The 22,281-nt window shown below is 34.5% G+C and overlaps 1 long non-coding RNA gene across 2 annotated transcripts in view; it reads right to left on the bottom strand.

Annotated features, from left to right (window-relative positions):
* Positions 1–1,675: 1,675 nt before the first annotated feature.
* Positions 1,676–22,281, bottom strand: part of LOC135849235 (uncharacterized) — a 111,906-nt gene continuing 91,300 nt past the window's right edge. Inside the window, exons 1-2 of one of the 2 annotated variants that reach the window (XR_010559504.1) lie at positions 21,178–21,201; positions 1,676–1,709 (exon numbers count right to left, since the gene is read on the bottom strand). This is a non-coding gene — a long non-coding RNA (uncharacterized LOC135849235). Of the gene's footprint in view, positions 1,710–21,177; positions 21,202–22,281 lie in introns of those variants that run through there. The other variant, XR_010559505.1, reaches the window with a different exon arrangement.

Raw genomic sequence — 22,281 nt, 5'->3', positions numbered from 1 at the left:
ATTTTTAATACCTACCAAATGCCCAAGCCAGAGTACTTACGAACGATGCGAAAAGTATTGCGTAGGTCGATATGAGAGACTCAACTACAAGGTAGTTCCATTAATGCAGGAAGTTGCATCACATTAGGCAGAAACGAACTATTAATACGAATTTTTCAAACAAAATAAGGCGCAGTTGTACGCACGAGGACCAATTTAAATAGGGAGTCTGTTGCACCTGTTCCGAGACCAAAACCCAACTTCATTGGGGTCGATTGTGAGATGAAAAACAAAGTATCTACAAGTTGTATAGTTGAGAGGTCTTATAGAGTTCAAGAGTCAAATCTTGTCGCATCGAAATGTTTTGCATGGTTTGAGGAATCGAAAATGAAGGTAGTTGTGGAAGAAGGGAGTGACATTGCCTTTCAGAAAAAAGTTGGATGGGTAGGTAACGCAGGAGTGTTTTTGAATTATAATTATACGTATAAGTACCTAAATGAGGTTTTTTTCATGTTATTCTTCAATTTTGTGAATTTTGATAATTTTTTTGAGTGGGTGGGTTATCCAAAATTTTTGAGACACTGGTCCATACTAGAATGACTTCTGAAAACATTTTTAAAAAATACAATCAATTTCTGAGACACTAATCCATACTTAGAATTACTTTTGAAAATATGAAAAAAAAAGTATAATCAGTGCTCAATATTACCTAAGTCAATTTTTAAAAACACTTTAAATCTGACCAATTTCCAAAATTCAAATTAAATCAATTTTGAAAGACTTGAGAACAGGAAAAATTTCAATGAATTTTTCATATTATTTTGGACTTTTAAAAACTGTGAAAAAATGAAAATTTTTTGAAATAGGTACCTACATTTTTAGTATAGACAACAAATTCTGACTTTCAAGAACTTGAGAAAAAACTAGCGAATAGCTTAACTCACAACACATATTGAACATGAAATTTTAGCTGATTTTTTTTTTTCATTCAAAATTCTCAACTTTCAGTTGACTCTTGCAAAAACATATCCATGATTTGAAAATTTCTTTGTATATAGAGGAAGACTTTATACCTATGTATTTTTAAAAACTTGGAAAAAATCAATGAATTGCTAAAATTATTATCAAACTTTCAAAAATTACTATCTGACATACCTACCAGGTGCTATGAACCGTCAGAATTTTGAAAACGTGAAAAAAATATTGTTGAGCTTTATTTATTAATTAATTTTAATTTCAATTTCAACTTTTTTCTCACAATTTATTTAATATTCATTTTTCAACAAGGTACCTAATTCAATTAGGTAGTGTTATTTTTTAATTGATTAATTGATTAGGTAGGTATTAATTCAATTTTTTTTACTTTAATTTGATTTCAATTTTTTAAACTACTTAATCTTGTTTTGATCTGATATTGTGTTTTGAATTATTCTCTAATTTAGTCAATTGGATTTTTATCCATCAATTTTATTCTACATATATCTATGTATTTTAAATCTTACTTTTCATTTTTTAAGTTAATCCTACCTACTTTTATTTACTCATTATTCAAATTTATTATATTTTTGTTTTTCAAAGTAAGGTAAAGTATAATACCTATATTTTCGTTCAATTTTATATTCATGTTCAGATATTTTCTAAATTGGTAGGTAAGTACATATTATTTTTACTTAGATTAGTAGGTGTTCTAATTCCATTTTTTTTTTTTTTTTTTTTTTTTTTTTTTTTTACTTAGGTACCAACCTATTTTATTTCCCATTTTTTAAATTGATTAAATTTCAATTTTTCCAATTAATTTCCTTGAGGAAAATTATTGGATCTGATCAGGACATTTCCTGGATCCAATTTCACCTAATCCAACCTTACCGATCTACTGAGATCTTATCAAACCAAAATTTTGATCAGACCAGATTACGTAATTCAAATTTGATTAGATCCAGAAGGAAAAATCTGATCCGATCAGACGTGATCGGATCAAACTTGATTGATCACACCTGATAAGATCCGATCATTTTCTTCTAGATCATTTTTAAAGGATCTGATCAGGATTCAGTTCAACCTGGCCAGATCTGATAAAGTGTTGATCGGATTGGATCTGTTCAAACGTGATCGGATATCAGGAAGACCTGATTGGATCTGGCCTGATAGAATCTTATAAGATTTAGACATTCCCTGGATCCAATGCGATCTGAATGGATTAGATGAGATCTATTCAGACCTGATCAGATCCAATCATTTTCCGATAAAAAAAATAATTTGTTTTAAATCAATTTGATTTTCGTTTCTCAATTTAGTTCAACTTCCCTTTTTACCGGATTTGATGTGTTCCTGTGCAGAGATTTATACCTTTTTTTTTTTTTTTTTTTTTTCAAGTGTCCCCATTCCCCACGAGGGGGTGGGGGAATTTATTGTGCAATATAAGGTACAACTTACAACTTATAAATACCTATTGGTTCTGATCAGATCCAATAGAGGAGACCTGGTTGAATATCTGATCAAGTCTAAATAGCTAGATCTAATTTCAACTACTTGGATCCAGAGAATGTACAGATCTGATCAGATCAATCAGGTGTTCCTCGATATAATTATCTATTGGATCTAATCTGATCAAAACTTCTATGTATCAGACCGGGTCTGATCAGATCTGGTCAGGTCAAATTTCATCCATGGAATGTCCGAATCTGATCTGATCGGATCAGATCAGTTTAGATCTGGCGTTTTTGATCCTATTTGATTTGATCTGATAAGTTAAAAATTTTGATCGGATTGGATCTATACATATTTTGACCTTGATGAAATCAGAGAAAACTTGATGGTATCTGATCAGAGTTTTGATCGGATTAGATCTGTTGTCTATTCGGAATCAATCATTCTCTCCCGGGAATTCAATTTTGAAATTATTATTTTAATATCTAACTATTTTTTCCCCAAGATAACATTACAATTTGTGTTTATGTAGGAGCGTAGAAAGGAAAGCGACTGGGAACTTCTTTAGAGGGGGAGGGGGGTTGCTTAAATCGGATTAAACTTTCAATTTTGAAAACATTTTTTTGCTCTGACATTTTCTACCAAAAATCTCAGAACAAGATGTGTCAAAAAATATATTTTCAAACATTTTTCAGACATGCTCTAGTGATTGCTCAAAGTACTACATACGTTATCCCCATACTTTCTGATCGGTTAAACAAAGTAAATTTCATTAAAATCATCTCCACCGACGACCACGATGGTCAGCTAGATTTCAAAAAAAAACTAATTTCGAGTTCATCTCCAAAGATGAACTTCTAAAACCATGTGCATAATTACCAATAAAATAAATTAGATTCCCGGAGTTTTGGTCATGTTCGCGGTGAAATATCACATGACAGCTTACAAGCTTTTTAGTAAATTTCAAGCTTCCAATTGCATCTAATTTCCATTCGTTTACCTACGAGTATTAGTAAAACGATGCAACATAGTCATTAGAAAATCGCGCCATAAAATAGGCACCTAACGTGCATTTTGTCAGAACATGGTAAAGGGGAAAGGAAGTGTCGTACATCGTACAATACACGGAGGAAATCTCGCCACTCGCCAAACAAACTTAAATCTTTATTTGACTTAATTAAAAGGTGAATTCGAATTCTTCCAACAAATCACCTCATAGACACCGTCTTACGAGCTATTTCATCATCGCGCTGTTCTGCAGCCACCGCGCCGTTGAATCGAATCGAACCGAAACGAAAACGAAACCTATTATTACAGCATCAAGTTGTCATCTGGGATAACAGACTCAATCTCATATACAATCGTATTATATGTAGCTGGAGTTCGAGGTCCATCTCCATCGTCCATTTGCATTAGCATATACACATTCTTAATTGACGTCGCGGTGACTCAGGTCTCAGGTGACTTGACGCGCGATCGTATGCTTGTAGTAAGTTGTGCACGCATTTCTCCTCATTCATGTTAATCCATTTATAAGAAGATGAAGGAAGAAACCAGATTAGGGAGCACGTTTTCGTACTTGTAACACTATGTCGAACCGGTGCAAATTATTAAATAAATTTTAAGCCAATTCTACCGGCGTAGATCGTAGGTACATAGCACCTGTTTGTGTTGTTGTAGAGGGTTTTACGTATGTAGATGGACAGCGTAAGGCGAATTTATTTATAGACCTTGTCGTCTCTCTGTTTGTAGTAAAAATAATTCCGTTAGGTTTAGAGAATGGAGATAAATTTGATCACTTTTCGAACCACTGATCTGTATTATGCTTGTACATTAAGCGAAGAATTTCCTGAAATACGCCGTGGCGTGCGCCAAGCACCTTGTATTAACATTTCTTCAGATCCTGACACTCGGACTTAGTTGTGATAATGGTCTGCCTTCTTGGAAGCGAATAAGAGTGTACCAGAGTTTCAGAGAGTGATTCGATTTTGATATTGTGTAATATGGAGAAAATTATGCGATGTTTTTGAAGAGAAATTTTTCATATTTCAGGAATTGGGAAGCATTGGCCTAGGTCATTTTAAAATGTGAGAAAATGTTGAAGAAGAAAAAAATCGATTTTTCTCAACATGGGATTTCTACTCTGTCTTATTCTCAAGCCACAAATTTGAAGCAGAAAATATGGTATAGAATTTGAGCCTCAATGTAGGATTTTCATCACATCACCTACTCATGAAATTACCTCTGCTACCCTTAATTATTGAGATTCGAGAATCGATAACTTGATTGTTTCCTTATTTTTTGAAGTTCTTTTGGATTCCTGGGGGAAAATGATAGGATCTTATCATGGTCTGATCAGATTCGGACGTTCCATGGGTTCAATTTAACCTGACCAAATGTGATCAGACCTGGTAACACCAAAGTTTTGATCGAATTAGATCTGTTCATACCACAATCAAATTCAATACGAAACATTTTTTCTTTTAATTCAAGAATATGGGGGTACAAACTTACTAAATCTTATCTTAATCATACCGGGTCAGATCCGGATCCAATTATTAAATGTGACCAGATTACATGTGATTTGTTCAGACCTGATCTGATCCAATCATTTTGCCCTCGGCTGATTGATTGGGATTGGGCCTTCTCTATTCGATCTGATTAAATTTAGTCAAATCTGTTCAGGTCAAATTTGATCCAAGAGGATCATATCTGATCAGATCAAAACATTTTCCGGCGGGTTTTCAAAAACCACATTCATAAGGAAATTAAAATATAGAATTTTGAATTTCTCAAAACGCTTACCTACTTTGAACCCATGTGACTTTCTGCTCAATATCTAAGTTCATTACACCCAAACACAAGCAAAATTGAATAAATTTCATAGGCACTGAAATCATTATTTCACTTCAAACTGAAATAAAAAACTAAATTACAAAAATTACCTAATGCCTACAACTTGAAAATACGAAAGAAATGGAATCTAAGTCCAAATAAAACTAAACTTTGACCGACAAAAAAAATCATTACCCAGAAAAAATGAATGATTCCCCGCCAAAAAAACAGTTGAATTCGAAAAAGTTTCGCTTTCCAACAAAATTTTATTTCTTGCAGAAATTGCTAAAAATTATAAAAAAGTTGTGGTTTTTTTTAGTTGCTAAAATTGTGAAAAAGTTTTGTTTTTTTGGTCAAAATTTTCAACAATTTTCAAAAGGTCTTTCTTTTTTTAGAAGTACCTACCTACCTACCTACCTACCTACCTACCAAATAAATTTTGCTTTTTACAAAACTGCCAAAAATCCTGCTTTTTTTAAAAACTGTCACAAGTTTACCATTTTTTTAAAAAATTTACCTTTCATGTTTTTTTTTGTAAAATTTTGAAAAAATAGTCCAAATTGCTTACTGTTTTTTTTTTTTTTTTTTTGTTAAAATTCTGAACAAGTTTTGCTTTTTTGGTCAAAACCACCATAAAGATCTTGCTTTTTATCGAAACTTTCAAAAAATCTCGTTTTTTTGCTAAAAAAATTATTAAAAAATCTTACTTTCTGCCCAAAAGTGTGTTTAAAAACTCTCTAGTGAAATTTTTAATCCTCCAAATTACTCGCCTCGTACCAATAATGTAAGAATTAATTACATTCAAAATTATTCCATCCAGATCAAGAGTTACAATTTTGGATTGATTGGAAAAACATCAGCATTTTGAAAAGAACTACCCACTGTGTCAAAAATCACCAATTTTTGAGGAAACTGTAGAAAATCCTTTCAGATGACAAAATGTCACAACAAACGTGAAATTACGGAAGAGAAATTAATTATCAAGAAATTACCTACCAACTCTTTCGACTAAAAACACAAAAAACCAAAAAAATATATAAATTGCAGGATTAAATAGGTACTTGATCATTTTTGAAAGGCTTGGAAAACCAAAAAAAAAATCTAACTAATCTAAGAATTTGATAATTTGGAAAAAAAACGAAATTTTTATGAATTTCATTCAGGAATTTGTTTTTTTTTTCAAGCCCACAAATGCATTTTGAAAAATTGAAAAAGCAAAATTAGCTAGATCGAGAAAACTCTTTCAAAAAAATGAAAAAAACTCGAATAAAAAACTTTGAAATGTAATCAAAAAATTGATCAACCATTTTTCATTCATTTTTTTTTTTTTTTTTTGAAAAGAAAAGTTGATTTGAGGTACCTATGATATTTATTTTGGAATAAGTAATTTTAATTAAAAAATTTTATTTTTACGCTTCACAAGTAGAGATATCTACCCATGAGAAGCGATTTACAGCAAAAAAGTGTCAAAAATTGGCTCAATTTATAAAATAGGGGATTATTCGTTTTTAAAAACTTGAAAAACTTTGGAAAAATAAGTAGATAAAAGAAGTTGATTGATCTGGAAAATTAAAAAAAAATTGAAATATTTTTGGAAATAAAAAACAAACATTCATTACTGGTGCTTGAGTGTGCCTACCAATCCCCCTCCCCCACCCTCGAAAAATATCGGCTTCCAATAAAGGTTCTTACTGAGAATTCGCGATTGTGGGATGGGAAACATACAGTTTGAGGTACCTGTATAGCACAATTTCATAATTAATATTTTCATATTCTAACTTAACCCTTAACCCTGATAGAAGAGGAAAAGGGGGGGGGTCTAAAAATTGGGCTATATTTCATGTTGAGAGTCTTCGAATAAAAAAGTATAAACTTTCAACTTGGAGTGAAATTTTAACGCGCTTTTGGACAAGTACCTATACTCACCTAAATAAGTTTTGCGCTAAATATTAAAGCACTAAGTTACCCTCTTTTGAAATTGAGTATCCTACCTACCATGAGATCGCACAAATAAAATAGTTTTCTCCTCCCCTTCTCTTCCCTTTCCTTTCCTGAGTGTAATCGAAAGATATCGGATAAAAACCTTGGTCAAATCAAACATCAAATGTGAATAACTCCACAAGTAATAAATGTACCTAGGTAGGTAACTTATTGAAATTTCAACACCTACAGGCAATTAGGGTCCATATACAGCCCCTTCAATTTAAAAAATGAATCATTTTGTTTTAGAACTTTTTTAGGAGTTCTCTTTAAAAAATTTCAAAGTGTCGTTCTTTGACCCTGTTTCTCATGTTTTCGAGCCAATCCACCCCCTCCCCCCAAACAAATTCGTAAGGCGTGAAAATCATCCCCATCACTTCTGATTTCTGATAATCATTCTCTTCTGAATACCTACTCAAGAAAATTCTACATGACACGTGACTTCCTTCTCCACAATCTAATATAAAAAATAATTCCCTTCCTCGTACCTCTGCAGCAATATTTTCTCCCTTAAAATCTTTATTTCCTTACAGTACACCAGACTACCTTCAACGACCACCACGTCGCTGCGGAACCCCATCCAGAGAACTAGTAAAAAAGCACGCACGAATACTAAGATGATTATCACCGACATGGGACTACAATTGCCATAAATTATCAAATAGAATTCTTTCACTACGCCACTACATAGGATAGACGAAGCAGCAAGGCAACCGCAGTAGACTTTTTAAATACGGTATTTCGGATAAATTTATTGCTTCATTACAACGAAGCAATTTCGTTTGTACCCCGAAATATTGTAGGTACTACATACATAACAACACAGAGAGACACGAAGATGCGATAGATAAACTATAAAAATATAAGGCAAAAAAAAAAGTGCAAACGTTGTTTACAATTTGTATTACGAGTGCAATTCAAATTGATCTGTGTGTTGCATTACCCCTCTCTCGGTATCCGGGCACAGACGAATTCCAAATTTCAACTTTTTATTGTTCAGTGTACGTAGTATAGACCTATTCGTGCATCGACAAACTAGTTTCGTCCTTTGGGTTTAGCCGGTTGATTTACGGCGTTCGCGCGTCTGCGCCAAGATTGATGAGCTTTATCGTTGCTGTTCGCTGGGGCATCGCGGCAGCACATCGAGGACCGAGTGAGGCCGAGTTTATATTTTAAAAAATCAATTTCAACGGCTGCCGCACTCCTACCACGCGTCTTCTTCGGTCACTGACCACACGAACAACAGCTGATCGACAACGTATGTACTCGTACGACTCAAAAGACTGTACGTAATACAATGGACCAGCTCTCTCGACTCTCGTGTCCCTGCAGTCCACCCACCGTGGTGCAACAGTCGAGTATATCTACGTAGACTTATAGGTACCTTTTCACGTCTTGGTAGTAGGTCCTCCCCGTGGGTACCAGTTCTTTAAAGTTGCGTATTTTAATTACACTTCGCTTACCTGAGCTAACGTAAGATGGTCAGGTTTGGTGATTTTTTTCAAAAAAGTACTTCCATTGCTGCACTTAACTAGAGACTTTTTATAGACTTCGTGCTGGGTATATCTATGGTGTCGTTTTAAATGCAGCGTTAGGCCACGGTCGGTCATTTTACAATGAGAATGAAGTGTATATTCTTTGAAGCCACCGGAGTTCATTTTAAACCTTTAGAATCTTTTATATCACCGTGTCGTGTAAGTCAATGAAAATTCGCTAGCACTTGGGAGTTTATAAGAAGGTTTTCTATTCACCATTGTGGTCTTTGGAGTTGGCTGATCTCTTTCTGCGTCTCTTGGCACATGCTATATATCGAAAAAAAGAAAATCAAACGACATATCGACGTAGTATATTAAAGTCAAAAGTGAACCGAGTAAATTAAATAATGAACAGGTAGCCTATATGTAGAAGACGGATTAATGTAGTATATAAGAAAAGGTGTAGGTATCGAAGGTATTATTCGGTCGAAATTCTACGCATTTTTCTGCATCATTTCGAAGAAAATTCCACGCGTCTATTTATGTGAATAGGTGATGGCGCTTCATTCTTGAACGTAGCTTAAGGTACCTATATCTTGTGATATATGTGAAGTCAATAAGTAAATGTATTTCATTTTATAATGGAAATCCGTATAAATGGGACCTGAGACTTCTTCGTGAAATGGATTTTGGTCTCGATTGGCTTTTGAATACCCATTACAAGAATTCATTGTTCAGTATCATAGAAAATAATGTTCTTCAAATGATTTAATGTTAGACCCAGTTATGCTGGTAAAAATTATTCAAAGCCTAAACACCTCAACAAAATTTTCTTACATTCCAAATTCTTTTTTTTTTTTATTTCTCCAGGTTTCTAATTTCCCCCTCCCCTTCCCTTTCTCCTTTTATACTATTCTTCTTACCATCCCTTCAAAATTAGGACGTGTTGATTTAACTCAAATTCTGCTGTCATTGCAATTTCAGTCCAGTCGAAACTTTGAGAAAACTGCATTTCTTTTTAAAAATAAGCACATTTAAAAATTTTGTATTTTCCAGTAAAGTCCTCACTCCTTAAAAATCTGCAAATTTTAAAAAATATTTCGAGATATGGGTACCCTAAAATTTAATCTAAATGATTCATGGTTGGCAGCACTGGCTAGTCCAAGATTTACTAAGCTTTAAAATGAATTGCTTGAATGAACTTTGAGATAAAAATCGTAAATAAAATTGATGAAACACTCGATGTTAAAATTTCAAAAAATGTTGACCAAGATGAACAAATAATTTGGCAGCAAAAATGATGCAAAAATTTCAACGAATTTGAAATCGCCAAAAAATGACTTGAAAATTATTGACGAAATAACGTTGATAATACCAAAATAGAAACTTACGAAATAATGCAAAGATTTCTTAAAATATTTAGGAATGAAGTTAAATAGCAAAAATCCCTCGTTCAACTTCAAGTACGGGGTGGGGGGGGGGCAGTTGTCACTTATATTATGTTGAAAATTTGAGGTATAATTTAACATAAAAAATTGAATGAAAATCATTGAAAATAACACAGCAAAAATGTATGAAATGGATACAAAATGTCTACTCATAAAAATAGTAGCATCACTTTGATCTTCTTACTAATGGCCTCATCCTCAAATGGTGTGTTATTTTGATTCCTTTTAAAAATCTTTTACATCTTTCATGCAAAAAAATCTACCTATTCAAAAGAAAAGAAGGTTAAGGAACAATCTTTTCTCATTTTTTAAAATTGTTTGAAGTTCTTAAGTAAATATAAAAACCTCACCCTAAGCAAAGAGCGACCACCTTGGATAAACCGATCATCTTTGAGAAGATCGAATCGAATGATTGATCATTTCTTATGGTCGAAATCGAAATTCAAAAATCAGTCAATCAGAAAGTTCGATAGTTATTTGAAACAAAAAAAAAAAAAAAATCCAATTTTGGTTCATTTTTTTCAACAAAAACAAAGACGAACTTGAAAAAAAATCGATCAAATCGTGAATGGAATCGAAAATTATAAAATCAATTTATCGTAAATAATGAAATGCAACGAAGAAAACAATAATGATGATTTCGATAAAAGTGGGCCAATTTTTGGCGTGCAATCAATCGATTTTCAATCATGATCGATTTTTAATCGCAGGTGAGGTATATTTTTAAAATTTTTAGGTTAAAGTTGAAATTTTATTTGAAATACAAATGTTCGATAATTTGAGGTTGAAAATAACAAACGGGTCGGTTTTAGGTACTGAGAAAGTGAAAATTGCTTTAAAAAAAAATATGATAGGTATTTCAGTGTTTGTCAAAAATGTATTTTTGGATTTCAACACGTTCCCCTTAAATACGTTTTCACGATTCCTCAAACTTCATTATTCTGAATGCGCAAATGTGAGCAAAAGGTTTTTTTTGCCAAAATTGCAAAAAACTTCCTTTTTTTAAAAATTGACTATAACAATTTTAATATTGCTGGCAAACAAAATCGAGTTTTTCTCATAATTGGGTGCCAAAGAAACCTCACTTTTTTCCCAAAATTGAGAAAAATTCTAATTGTAAGTACCTACTTTTTTGCAATAGGTAGCTGTAAAAAGGACCCATTTTTGCCAAAGTATCCAAAAACCCTTTTTTTCTATCAAAATGACCAAAAATTTTTTTTTGCTAAAATTGCAAAAATAACTTTTTTTTGATTAGAATTTCCAGTCAGGTTTTCGTCAATAGGTACCATAAGTCTTGGCTTACCTACTTTTTTTGGTCAAAATTTGCAAAAAATTCCGAAAAATGACTCGTTTTTTGGTCAACAGTTCAAAAAAAAAAAAAGGGTTTTTTATCACAATTGCTGAAAAACTTTGTTTTTTGTCCAATTTATTTGAATGCATATAGGTAGTTTTTTTTGCCAAAATCTTGAAGAGACCTGTTTTTTGCTTGTCATAAGTTGCCTAATAGTTCCTTTTTATTTAGCAAAATGGCAAACATTTCTACTTGTTTATCAAAATTGCAAGGAAGACTCGTTTCATATCAAAATTTCCTCAAGGTTTTGTTTTAGGTACCTATTCTAAAATTGCCAGAAATTTTTTGGAAATAAAGTTTTTGGGAAAGATTCATTCAGAGTAGTGGATTTAAAAATGTATCCAGTAGTCAGGTAAAAAACATTCGAGAAAAATGTATTCGAGGAGAAATGGTCATCCGGGGTGATGACACCTATGAGATAATGAATTCGGAGGATGGTCTCAGAATGCAATTTTTCAAGTGAAAACATAGAGAGGGAAGATGTCCAAGCAACAGTACACCCAACTAAATGTTCCGTCATAATTAAAGCAACGCAACACTATCTCTCTCCAGATGAGACATCTTTCGCATGTCTGGAGCAGAGACCACCCCAACTAGAAAAGTGTGAGCACCGGATGTTGCAGCAACATTGTTCGTGCGTCGACTCGACTATAGAGAATTCGAAGATGCAAAAACTAGTACCTAAATTATTTGTTCGACGAGTAGTTATACCACATCTAGCGAAACAAGACATCCGACAATGTAATTTGAAACCATTATTTTTTCTCCGGTGTTGACGTGTGAGGATGCTGAATTGCTGAGGAAGAAAAAAATCGTCACATTTCGTGTCATTGTCCAAGCACCGGTAGACACTCTCTATTATTAAACAAATACGACACGCAATGACGCCTAAAAATCGCACCTTATACTTCACCATCACCGGCAGATCTGACATGTAACCTATATGGTACCCTATACACAACCCACCAAACCTATGAGCTCATTGGAAACTGCATCTCGGCTTGCTCTCCTCTTCGCGTTAGTAATTTCACGTTACACCAGGAATAACCTAAACCTAATCGTAAAAAATGCAGCTAATAACAACGCAACGCGTTCGCTAATTGCAGCCATTTGTTTATACGAAACAGGGCCAGGGGTAGTCACAAAAATAATAATAAAAAATACTCACCGAAACAACATCAGACTGCTTAAAAATAGTAGGGAAAAGTGCATAGCATACCTACCCTAGCTGCGAGAGTAAGTACGTATAGGTAAAACAAAAAAGCAAGAAAGAAAAAAAAAGGTTAAAATAATAACAATTATTATGGTCTTTAAGTTATTGAGAAGGTGGAGAAACGGAGCTAATTTTCATGGCGTTGCGCGATAGGCTTACGCGGTTTTTTTTATTGCGGGTCTCTACTCTTGTTTTAACGACCGTAATTACACAGTACTTTAAGATGGACGAGTGAACGAGGAGTTGGGGAGTTGGTGAAGAAGTGGCGACGCGACCGACGCGAAACTCGGCCAACGTGCTTTGCGTTAGGCGTTACGCATGTACCTTGTAGTACATTTTACATTATATTAGGTCTGAAATCTTCCCAGAAGACTACTGACGCACCATACCATACATTGGGGACTGTCTGGCGGTATATAGGTACATATACCGTACTACAACGTCGATTTATAATATTTGTGCTAGGGTACTTTTGCTGCATTTCTAGTATAGGAGCAAGGACGTGACCTTTCACGATTACCTGCAAATTGATTTTCAACGGGCAATTCCAAATGTAGGTCCATTGTTACAAATCACTTGAAATGTTTTTGGAATGGATGAAGAAAAATGAAACGAGGTTTCAAAAATACACCACTTGGGCCAAATTTTAGGATTTAAATTTAATTTTCAGTAAATTTTTGATATTCGAAATTCTCTTTCTTTGAGAACTAAGCAGTTGAAATAATCGTAAAAATCTCCGCAATGGTTCACAGACCTAATCACTGTCAAACGATTCAGGAGGTGCATATTAGGGTAAAAACTCAATTTGATCAAATTTTGAGTTTTTTAAATAAAAAATGAACTTTTGAATTTGAAACAAATTAAACGTCAATTGAAAAATGAAACCCAGCTCTAGCTTCTGGATCAAACATCGATTATTATTGAATATCAAACAATCGAACAATAAAAATCGATTCATTGGTGATTTTGGATCTCATATAATCAAGCTGCCGTGATCAAAAATTGAAAAATCGAACTCCAAAAATCGATTCTTATACGACTTTTGATCTCAAAATGATCGGACGTGTTTGAAATAAAAAGACAATTACACAGATTCAAAAATGAACTTTTGGATTAAAAATCGATGGTACCTATTGATACGAAAACCTGATTGAAAATTCTGATCAAAGAGAAGTTTTTTTCTGCAATTTTGGTTGAAAAAATAGACTTTTGGCCATTTTAATAATAACAAAAAAAAAGGTTGTTGGATATTTTGTAAAAAATGGCGCATTTTTACAGTTACTGATACCAAAAAAGTAAGTACCTCTACCTACTTGGAATTTTTCTTAATTTTTACAAAAAAAAAACAGGTATGGTTTCTTGGTACCTACTTACCTCATTTTGACAAAAACTCGATTTTTGCTTGCCAACAATCAAATTGTTATTGGCAATTTTGGCAAAAAACTAAACTTTTCCCCCGGGATAATGGAGTTTGAGGAATCGTGAAAACGTATTCAAAGGGGAATTTCATTGAAAGGAGGAGTCCCGATAAGGCCATTTTTTGGCCCCACCACAGTTATTGACTGGACCACTCTTAAAATATTGTAATAAATATCCAAAATACGAATCGGTGGTTGGTTAACTCAAAATGACCATTTTTTGGGCTCCAGGGGTTCCCAAAGTTGTAATTACAAAAAGAATTTTAGGAACCACTGAGTAGATATTATTTTCAAAAACTTTTTTAGCGTAAAATATCTATTTGAACTTGATAAACGTTATGCGGGGTGATTTTCCTATTTTCGACCGTCGTGGGCAGAAATGGGGGGGGGTTTGATTTTTGGAAAATTTTGGAACCACCATTTTGAACCTACTCCTTCGAGCACCCCTAAAAAGTTTTTTACAGTTTATTAGTACCTATCTGAATGGCCTTCATCCTACCAAATTTTGAGCTCAATAAAATTTTCCGCGGGTACTAAAAAATCCAGTTTTCCATTTTTTGGCAATTTTGAAATTTTGGGAACCCCTGGAAAGTTAGAAACCTGCGATTTGCGCCAAACGTAGCGTTTTGAGGTATATGATCAACTATCTTGATGAAAAAGTTTAATTAGGCTCCCTGCGTATTCGTAATTTTGAACCCTTTTTTTTGGAGCCCTCCACTTTAGGCAATAGGCAATTAGGCACCCCTAAAAAAGACGTTATGCATATTTTTTCAAATAAATTGAAGTATTCAAATTTGAAAAACACTAGCAAGAGATCAATAATTTTTCATTCGATTTTTCCTGTAACTTCCATAATTAAGCTTTTTTGGGCCAAATTCTGAGATTTTACTTCGCTCGGAATTTGGCCAAAAAAAAGCTGAATTTTGAATGTTACAGGAAAAATCAAATGAAAAATTATCGAGCACTTGCCAGTGAAACTTTTTTATCAAGATAATTGAATATATACCTCAAAACGTTAAGTTTGGCGCAAATCGCAGGTTTCTAGTTTTCCAGGGGTTCCCAAAATTTCGAAATTGCGAAAAAATGGAAAACTGGATTTTTGAGTATCATCGGAAAATTTTATTGAGCTCAAAATTTGGTAGGATGAAGGTCTTTCAAACACTAATAAACTGTAAAAAACTTATTAGGGGGGCTCAAAAGGGTAGGTTCATAATGAAGGTTCCAAAATTGTCCAAAAATCACCCCCCCCCATTTTTGCCCACAACGGTTGAAAATAGGAAAATCACCCCGCATAACGTTTATAAAGTTCAAATAGATATTTTACGCTAAAAAAGTTTTTGAAAATAATACTCAGTGGTTCCTAAAATTCTTTTTGTAATCACAATTTTGCTTGGAGCCCAAATAATGGTCATTTTGTGTTAACCAACCACCAATTCGTATTTTGATATTTATTACAATATTTTAAGAGTGGTCCAGTCGATAACTGTGGTGGGGCCAAAAAATGGCCTTATCGGGACTCCTCCTTTTATCACGAATTATTAATTCGCATTGATGGAAGTAAATCTCCTCGGAGCCATTGACATTTTTTTTGAGAGTCTGGTAACTCCTTGGTGAATCCTGGTGACTTCTGATGACAGATTCACCAGAAGTCACCAAGTAAGTTTTCCACTTTTTCAAATGTGACTTTATGGTGATAAAATCATGTGAATGTCCTCGGAGCCTTTGAAAATTTTTTTGAGCGTCTGGTGACTCCTTGGTGAATCCTGGTGACTTCTGGTGAATCCTTGTGACAGATTCACCAGAATTCACCAGAAGTCACGAAGTATGTTTTCGACTTTTTTAGTGGTGACTTTAGGGTGAAAAAATGACCACAATATTCTACGGACCCCAGAAAATTTTTTTGAGTGTCTGGTGACTACATGGTGAATCCTGGTGACTTCTGGTGACAGATTCACCAAAAGTCACCAAGTAAGTTTTCCACTTTTTCAAAGTTGACTTTATGATGATAAGATCATGAGAATTGTCTTCAGAGCGTGATTCACAAATCTTTAGTTCACCCCTCCCCCCTCCAAAAAATAAGAATTTCCCTCCTCCTCCTCCGCCGGAACCAATTTCGAATCATCCCTGTCCCTACTCATTTAGGTATAATGGTTGAGAAATGGTGTCAAATACTTATCACATTCCTTTCGCACATTTTTCTCTCTGCTTACTAAAATGCATTGCTAGAACATTCAGACTTGTGACATTTGAATTCTCAGGGCTGTTTTTCAAAGTTTATCCAACCCTGTCATGATTTCTCATTCGATAGCTACCTTCACTTGTCCGAGTATCGTATATGCTGTAAGTACTTCGTAAGTATCACAAAGAGTGAAATATTCTCTTAGATTATCGATAGTGTCCGATGACCGAAGTACTCGAGGAAATCTTTCTTGTAAGACGAAAGGATTGAGCTCCTCAGAGTGAAAAAAAACAAACCCTTTCAACGGATGGTATTGTATTGGGTGGTGAGAAAAACACCAAAATCATCTTCGACGCGAGATTTCTTTTGATAAAAGATTTGAATTTTGATCTGATATAGGGTTTGTTGAAAAAGACAGAGAAAGAGAAACAGTTCTATACATGAGAGGAAGAAGGGGTTAGATATCCAGAATACCTGCGTACTTTCTAATACAAATCACGCTGTCGATGATCAAAAAGGGTTTCTTTTCTATAATGTCGTAAAGTATCCGCCCACCTCGGATGATGGATTTTAATCGTTCACGTATACAAATTTTAGCTCGACGACGATGAATTATGAAGTTTTCGATCAAACACCCGATACGCGGTTTGGAATCACGTTTGCGAAAATATCCATCTTTTTTCCCTCGAATCTCGATCCTCGGTCCAAGTACCCGACTAGAAAAGCAGCATAGGTATAAGTAGTATTATGAAGTAGGTAGCTAGAAAATGTGTACAAAACTGGAAAGACGGGTGCGCTGTAGTGCGAAAGGGGTAGCTGTTCTCTTATTCGACACCTACAAGCCGACTGGATAAAAAAGGGTTTCATCCGGTTGTTATTCATTATTTGTAACCAGTTGTTCGGCTCATTTTTCCATTTCGACTACCACCGTCGCATTGATTCATCGCGGCTTATATAGGCTATACACTTTTACTTTTCAATTGATTCTCACACACACACAACTAGTGTAAGGTACCCAGCACACGAATCACAGCTGTAATTTTTACCCCTTTTTTTCTTCTTTCATTCATATTAGATTTGTTCGAATTCTATGTAATTTGTAGGAAAAAAATTTACGTATTTTATCAAATCTCGAAATAGAAACCGGTTCAGGTTGAAAAAAAAATAGGTACCTATATTAATCGATATTTGTTTAATCCTTTAATGTATCTTTTTTTTAAAGGTTTCTCGGCGCCGTATTTTTTAAAAACTAAAATCTCCTCGAGCCAGCGATATCTGATTTATCGTTGATAAAGTAAAAAGAAAATGAGTGAGAGAGAGAGGGGAAAAGACGAAATATAATTAAAAAGAAACAATCATGCCGAGTATGTAAATAACATTCCCCCTTCTCTTAATTGTAATTACATTAGGTAGCGTAAAATTATCACTATTTCGCATCACATCTAGCTTCCCTTCCCCCTACCTATACGTTTATGTAGCTCGCCGCGAATACTAGAGTTAAATTCAATATTTTTTTCTGCCGGTAACATTACACCGATTATTAATTTCGTCCGATACGCCCATTAATAATAAATCAATACGCGAAATTCCTCGAATTAGCGGCGTTTTACGCACTTTATCGCTGCAATAGTTACACTCCGAGTTGTCGATATACTCGTACGAGTACAGGAAGCGAGCAGCGAGCCGTCTAAAAAATGATACTGCATCGGTGTTGGGGCGATGCTGCTGTTTTTTCAACCCCTCGGGCTGCTTATCAGATTTTATTTTTTGTCAGCCGAATTACCATAGCCAAAGTACACGTTTATGTATGAACTGCAGAATCAAGATTTCGGATCGAAATGCTCCCAGTGGGTAATTACTGTACACCATCGAAGGGTAATTATTTTATGAGCATTTAAAAAATTGCGCCTTGTATTTCATTTCAACTCTCGATAAATGTACTCGTTGGAATAGAATTATTATACACGCGGTGTAAGTTGATAATACCTTCTGTAATGGAATGGATATTAAAGAACCTATAAGGTATTACTACGGCGACGATGGATGGCTCGATTTATTTTGGTTGATAGGCGGGGTTATTAGAACTGTATGAATGGTAATTTTGGCTATAACTAGAAGTAGGTATATCTTCTGCTGTTGTGCGGAGAATCTTGTATTGTAGGTACATATATCGTAAATGTAAATTATCGAAACTGATGTCAATTAGATTGGAGAATAATCGAGAAATTAAATCATGAAAAATAGCCTGAATTTAAAGTTTCAAAAAGTCAGAAATCCACAAATAAAATTCAACTTCTGAAATTTGGTCAAATAGTGATAAGTGTGCCTGAGTATAATTACCTATTAGAAACATTTTTCTATTGGTTCAAATACCTTCTTTTCAATAACACAAGATAGACCCAAGTGAGGACCTGTGATTGAAACAAACACTGTTTTAATCAGTGGGTGTTTTCTGTTCCAAGAAAGGACCTGTGGTTGAGAAAACCACAATTTTCAATCAGTTGGTGTTTTCAGACCCAAGTAAGGACCTGTGGTTGAGACAAACACCGTTTTAATCAGTGGGTGTTTTCAGACCCAGGTGAGGACTTGCGTTTGAGACAAACGCCGTTTTATTCAGTAGATGTTTTCAGACCCAAGTAAGGATCTGTGGATGAGTCAGGCCAAATACTATCAACTGACAATACTGGCAACTCCATCGAAAAATGGTGTTTTATCCTCCTAGCAGCCTAGGGCTGGGGTGAAACTAAATTATACCACAAGCATCTGATTTGCTGATTTAACCCAGTTATAAGCCAACCAATCAGAGCATTTTTGATAAGAGTTTAGTTTCAACCCAGGCCATTCAGATTGCGCTGTTGTTGCGAGAAAAAACGCTCAATGTATTTTAAATGGAGTTGCCAGTATTTGGTCAGGCACAGTTTTCAATAAGTGGGTGTCCTCAGAACCAAGAAGGGACCTGTGGTTGGGACAAACACTGTTTCAATCAGTGGGTGTTTTCAGACCCATGTAAGGGGCCTGTGGTTTAGACAAACTCCGTTTTTAATTAGTTGGTGTTTTCAGACCCAAGTAAGGATCTGTGGATGAGTCAGGCACTGTTTCAATCATTGGGTATTTTCAGACTCAAGTGAGTAGTTTTGGCATTTCTGCAGTTTTGTCTTTTATTTTTTTCGTTGTCTTTTCATCTTTTCGTCTATTCGTCTAGTCTAAGTCGTTTTGTCTTTTGGTCATTTGGTCTTTGCGTACAACATGCTGAAATGCATGCTTTTTTGCATATCGCACCCATGCGTGAATTTGGACTTTTTTCAAAATTCACATGCTATTCAGCCAGTGAATAGCATGCTTAGAAGTAAACTAAAAGTACCTATGTACAAAAAGTGCCGAAATTTTAGCAGAAAAATTGCTCATAACTCACAGGCAATACTATCTACCAATGAATTGTGAATTTTAAGACATTCTCATTCTCAATAGATAATTTTTTCAAAAAAATGAAAAAAAAATTGAAAAATTTCCACGTGCGGGGATCGATTCCGGGTTACTGCGTTGTGCAGCCCCTAACTCACTCGGTCACCTCGCAGCTTATAAGACAAGAGGTTATTTTTGTATAAATGTTATCAATTTTTGGAATTTAGAAAAAGTTTTACTCTTTGGTTGCATTTTAGAAAATACTTGGTTGCTAGATTGCTTCTGTTTAGTGTTTATCATGCGAAAATGCACATTTTTAACGCGATAATGCATGCTTTTACACCAGTCCAAAATCACCCATTGTTACACATGCTTTTAAGCATAATTTTGTCAATAGGGCAAGAAAGGACTAGTGGTTGAGAAAAACACTGTTTTAATCAGTGGGCGTTTTCAGACCCAAGTAAGGATCTGTGGTTTAGACAAACACTGTTTTAATCATTGAGTGTTTTCAGACCCAAGTGAGTAAGTACCTGTGGTTGAGACAAACGCCGTTTTAATCATTTCATCAGTGGGTGGTTTTAGACCAAAGTGAGTAGTTTTGGCATTTCTGCCTTTGTCTGTTCTTCTTTTCGTTGTTTTTTCATATTTGTGTCATTCTGTAGGTAATGGGCCCATTTGGTCGCTTCTATTTATCGAGATAATCGTGCTTTTAGTGAAAAAGTCCAGAAAATTAATAATTGAGGTTTTGATGGATTTCAATGTAGAACATATCCGACTATCCCCTGATAAAGTATCAAGGTCGCAGGTGCACCCCAAGCGGAGAAAAATGGAACTAATGTTTTTCTAAAAAGGGCCCATTTGGTTGATTTTGTTTTTTCGCAGTAAAATGACTTCCGAAAAAATACCCTCCGAATTAATACTACACTAAGTCGCCAGTGGCAACATGTATACCATTCAAAAACACATTTTAGCTAGCTGCAGCGCTAGCCGTGTGGCTTTGGTTTTAGATTGCGGAGCAGGAGGTATGGGTTCAAATCGCGCCTCAGGTAGAAATTAAAAAAAAAAAAAATTTACAATTTTTATTTTTACAAGTTAAATTTTGACAGAAAAAGTAATTTAATAATTTTTTTTTTTGCTTTTGGACAGAGTAATGAATTTTTATGAAAAATTTTGATTTATTAATCATTGTTTTTCAGGCGTAAAATGCTCATAAACACGAAAAGATTTAGTAAAAAAAATTGCTATTGTAGGTGGGTAGTAATATTTGACATCAGAAACAATAATCTTCAATTTTAGGTATGAAGGTTTTGAGATTACATGAAATTTCAGCTTTTTTCAGAAAAAAAAAACTTTGAAGACAATTTTCTCAAAAGTTGAGCTTTTCAAATTTTTAATTACCTATGGATTTTTTGGATTTTTTTGCACTTTTTGGGCTTCTATCCAGCTCATATGATTGCTCCGGAGGTCTACTTCACCCCCCACCCCCCCCCACCCATAACTCAATATCGACCAAATGGGCCTATTACTTGCGGAATGACACATTTTGGTCTTTTGTTCCATTTGTCTAGTCTTTAAGTCTTTTCATCTTTTGGTCATTTGGTCTTTTGGTCTTGTGGTCTTTTTTCATCTTTTTGTCTATTTGTCAATTTTGTCGATTTGTTTTTTTGCCTTTCCACCTTTCTGACTGAGTCAGACCCAGTTTTCAATCAGTGGTGTTTTCAGACCCAAGAAAGGATCTGTGGATGAATCAGACACCGTTTTCAATCAGTGGGTGTTTTCTGATCCAAGAAAGGACCTGTGGTTTAGACAAACATTGTTTTAATCAGTGGGTGTTTTCAGACCCAAGTAAGGTTCTGTTGATGAATCAGACACAGTTTTCAATCAGTGGGTGTTTTCAGACCCAAGTAAGGATCTGTGGTTGAAGGTTGAAGCAAACGCTGTTATAATCATTGAGTGTTTTCAAACCCAAGTGAGTAAGTACCTTTGGTTGAGAGAAACATTGTTATCATGGGATGTTTCCAGACTCAAGTAAGTGAGTCAGATACATTTTTAAATCAGTGGGTGTTTTCAGACCCAAAAAAGGACATGTGGTTGAGACAAACGCTGTTTTAATCAGTGGATGTTTCCAGACCCAAGTAGGTGAGTTTTGGATTCGAGTCCTCAGTACTTACTGTTCTTCAGCATACTGGAATCCCTCCATAAAAACGCTCTGTGATGAATTCCGATCCTGTTAAAGATATATCATGTCCGCTCTCCCCCCCCCCAGATATTTCAAATGAAGTTTAAAATAATTTCTTTCAAGTATATTTCAGAACACCAAAACACGTACCTATATATTAGCAAAATGGCAATCTTTATTTAATAGTGTTCGTGTTGAAAACATGAATATTTTCAGGCTTCCTCCCTTAAAAATTGTGGATTTGTTACATTATCGTTTATAGATCCAGTAGGTACCATACTCTTCTTCATTCGGTAAAAAAAAAAAATACCCGTGATTGTTGCTATTACTATTACTATTACTATTACTATTAGCAATTATTGGCACGATCATTCGCCTCATCGAGAAATATTGCG

The sequence above is a fragment of the Planococcus citri genome, chromosome 5 (genome assembly GCF_950023065.1).
Source record: "Planococcus citri chromosome 5, ihPlaCitr1.1, whole genome shotgun sequence".
Lineage (NCBI taxonomy): Eukaryota > Metazoa > Arthropoda > Insecta > Hemiptera > Pseudococcidae > Planococcus > Planococcus citri.
Note: the sequence above shows the minus strand (reverse complement) of the source record. Positions and strands in the feature narration are given on the sequence as shown.